The sequence below is a fragment of the Nerophis ophidion genome, linkage group LG02, assembly GCF_033978795.1.
Source record: "Nerophis ophidion isolate RoL-2023_Sa linkage group LG02, RoL_Noph_v1.0, whole genome shotgun sequence".
Lineage (NCBI taxonomy): Eukaryota > Metazoa > Chordata > Actinopteri > Syngnathiformes > Syngnathidae > Nerophis > Nerophis ophidion.
The window spans coordinates 145,522-150,114 of NC_084612.1; positions in this window are offsets into that span (position 1 = coordinate 145,522).

Below are 4,593 nucleotides of genomic sequence, written 5' to 3' on the forward strand. Positions count from 1 at the left end.
ACCTCATGTTTGATTGACATCTCTGCCGACCTATCATAGCTTGAAGGCGGGACAACTGCCACCGACATGTTTGATTGACATCTCTGCCGACCTATCATAGCTTGAAAGCGGGACAACTGCCACCGACCTCATGTTTGATTGACATCTCTGCCGACCTATCATAGCTTGAAAGCGGGACAACTGCCACCGACCTCATGTTTGATTGACATCTCTGCCGACCTATCATAGCTTGAAAGCGGGACAACTGCCACCGACCTCATGTTTGATTGACATCTCTGCCGACCTATCATAGCTTGAAGGCGGGACAACTGCCACCGACATGTTTGATTGACATCTCTGCCGACCTATCATAGCTTGAAAGCGGGACAACTGCCACCGACCTCATGTTTGATTGACATCTCTGCCGACCTATCATAGCTTGAAAGCGGGACAACTGCCACCGACCTCATGTTTGATTGACATCTCCGCCGACCTGTCATAGCTTGAAGGCGGGATAACTGCCACCGACCTCATGTTTGATTGACATCTCTGCCGACCTGTCATAGCTTGAAGGCGGGACAACTGCCACCGACCTCATGTTTGATTGACATCTCTGCCGACCTGTCATAACTTGAAGGCGGGACAAGTGCCACCGACCTCATGTTTGATTGACATCTCTGCCGACCTGTCATAACTTGAAGGCGGGACAACTGCCACCGACCTCATGTTTGATTGACATCTCTGCCGACCTGTCATAGCTTGAAGGCGGGACTACTGCCACCGACCTCATGTTTGATTGACATCTCTGCCGACCTGTCATAACTTGAAGGCGGGACTACTGCCACCGACCTCATGTTAATACACTCACTGGCCACAATATTAGGTACATAAACAAAAGCTTTATTAAATACACATACCTTCAAAAGGTGAAATACAATTAGTGTGTTTATTTATTTTATTTTAATTGTGACCATGCACATACAGTAGATTGTTTTATATGTTAAATGGTAGACAAAGGATCATTTCCCTTTGTTGTGCCAAAATAAGCGTACAGCAGGTGCATTGTAGGGGAAAGGCACTTTTGGGGGATTTTTGCCTGTCATTCACATAAAAAAGTCAACGTGTTTTTAACTTTTATTGATGCATTCTAATTCCTTAATAACTGCGAGCAAAATTCCGCCTACAATGAAGCCCATTATGTGAACTTTGCTTTTAAAGTGTTTAACCTATCAAGCTTTTATATGGAAACTAAATAATACTTTTACAAAATAATTTCTTCACAAATTCAGGAAATAAGTCCCTGGACATAGGAGGGATGGTTTAAATCAGAGCCAATAGTTTTTGTTTAAATTCAGTTATTTTGCACTATTGAATTCATTTTGCTGAAAATAGTGTCTGTAATAAAAGGGAGTAAGAAAATAATGTTGATAGATAATAATTACACCACCATACTGTGTTTTGTCTTTTTACAATTGTAATTTCAAAATGGAATCTGAATGATTGATAAAATGTAAAATATCGGTATGACCAATACTAACTACTTGGTTACCCACATTTGTAGTTTTAGCCACACTAACCAACGCAGAGAAGAGTAGAGAGGACCATGTTACAGAAGAAAGTAAGCAGCTATTGACGGTAGATTGACAAGTCCATTAATAATAGTTTTGAGAAAATAATACACAAGTCAGCAACTAAATTGGGAGCTTTTGTAACCCATTTTGATGGTTCTATTAGAAAACTCAAAAGCAGTGAATGGTAAATAAAAACAGATTACACTGATTTGCTGATCCTTTTCAACTTCTATTCAATTGATTGACTGCAGAGACAAAATATTTCATGTTCACACTGAGAAACTTCATTTTCTTTTGCAAATAATCATGAACTTAGAATTTAATGGCAGCAACACGTTGCAAAAAAGTTTTCACGGGGGCATTTTTACCACTGATTTACATGGCCTTTCCTTTTAACAACAATTTTAAGAAGCTTTTCAGGAGGATATCTTTCCCATTCTTGCTTGATGTACAGCTTAATTTGTTCAACAGTCTCCCGCCTCATATTTAGCCTTCACACATTTTCAATGTCTGGACTACAGGCAGGCCAGTCTAGTACCCGCACTCTTTTACTATGAAGCCACGCTGTTGTAACACCTGGCTTGGCATTGTCTTGCTGAAATAAGCAGGGGCGTCCATGATAGCATTGCTTTGATGGCAACATATGTTGCTCCAAAAACTGTATGTACCTTTCAGCATTAATGGTGCCTTCACAGATGTGTAAGTTAGTCATGTCTTGTTCACTAATACACCCCCATACCATCACACATGTGTAAGTTAGTCATGTCTTGTTCACTAATACACCCCCATACCATCACACATGTGTAAGTTAGTCATGTCTTGTTCACTAATACACCCCCATACCATCACACATGTGTAAGTTACCCATGTCTTGTTCACTAATACACCCCCATACCATCACACATGTGTAAGTTAGTCATGTCTTGTTCACTAATACACCCCCATACCATCACACATGTGTAAGTTAGTCATGTCTTGTTCACTAATACACCCCCATACCATCACACATGTGTAAGTTAGTCATGTCTTGTTCACTAATACACCCCCATACCATCACACATGTGTAAGTTAGTCATGTCTTGTTCACTAATACACCCCCCATACCATCACACATGTGTAAGTTAGTCATGTCTTGTTCACTAATACACCCCCATACCATCACACATGTGTAAGTTAGTCATGTCTTGTTCACTAATACACCCCCATACCATCACACATGTGTAAGTTAGTCATGTCTTGTTCACTAATACACCCCCATACCATCACACATGTGTAAGTTAGTCATGTCTTGTTCACTAATACACCCCCATACCATCACACATGTGTAAGTTACCCATGTCTTGTTCACTAATACACCCCCATACCATCACACATGTGTAAGTTAGTCATGTCTTGTTCACTAATACACCCCCATACCATCACACATGTGTAAGTTACCCATGTCTTGTTCACTAATACACCCCCATACCATCACACATGTGTAAGTTAGTCATGTCTTGTTCACTAATACACCCCCATACCATCACACATGTGTAAGTTAGTCATGTCTTGTTCACTAATACACCCCCATACCATCACACATGTGTAAGTTAGTCATGTCTTGTTCACTAATACACCCCCATACCATCACACATGTGTAAGTTAGTCATGTCTTGTTCACTAATACACCCCCATACCATCACACATGTGTAAGTTACCCATGTCTTGTTCACTAATACACCCCCATACCATCACACATGTGTAAGTTAGTCATGTCTTGTTCACTAATACACCCCCATACCATCACACATGTGTAAGTTAGTCATGTCTTGTTCACTAATACACCCCCATACCATCACACATGTGTAAGTTAGCCATGTCTTGTTCACTAATACACCCCCATACCATCACACATGTGTAAGTTAGTCATGTCTTGTTCACTAATACACCCCCATACCATCACACATGTGTAAGTTAGTCATGTCTTGTTCACTAATACACCCCCATACCATCACACATGTGTAAGTTAGTCATGTCTTGTTCACTAATACACCCCCATACCATCACACATGTGTAAGTTAGTCATGTCTTGTTCACTAATACACCCCCATACCATCACACATGTGTAAGTTAGTCATGTCTTGTTCACTAATACACCCCCATACCATCACACATGTGTAAGTTAGTCATGTCTTGTTCACTAATACACCCCCATACCATCACACATGTGTAAGTTAGTCATGTCTTGTTCACTAATACACCCCCATACCATCACACATGTGTAAGTTACCCATGTCTTGTTCACTAATACACCCCCATACCATCACACATGTGTAAGTTAGTCATGTCTTGTTCACTAATACACCCCCATACCATCACACATGTGTAAGTTAGTCATGTCTTGTTCACTAATACACCCCCATACCATCACACATGTGTAAGTTAGTCATGTCTTGTTCACTAATACACCCCCATACCATCACACATGTGTAAGTTAGCCATGTCTTGTTCACTAATACACCCCCATACCATCACACATGTGTAAGTTAGTCATGTCTTGTTCACTAATACACCCCCATACCATCACACATGTGTAAGTTAGTCATGTCTTGTTCACTAATACACCCCCATACCATCACACATGTGTAAGTTACCCATGTCTTGTTCACTAATACACCCCCATACCATCACACATGTGTAAGTTAGTCATGTCTTGTTCACTAATACACCCCCATACCATCACACATGTGTAAGTTAGTCATGTCTTGTTCACTAATACACCCCATACCATCACACATGTGTAAGTTAGTCATGTCTTGTTCACTAATACACCCCCATACCATCACACATGTGTAAGTTAGTCATGTCTTGTTCACTAATACACCCCCATACCATCACACATGTGTAAGTTAGTCATGTCTTGTTCACTAATACACCCCCATACCATCACACATGTGTAAGTTAGTCATGTCTTGTTCACTAATACACCCCAATACCATCACACATGTGTAAGTTAGTCATGTCTTGTTCACTAATACACCCCATACCATCACACATGTGTAAG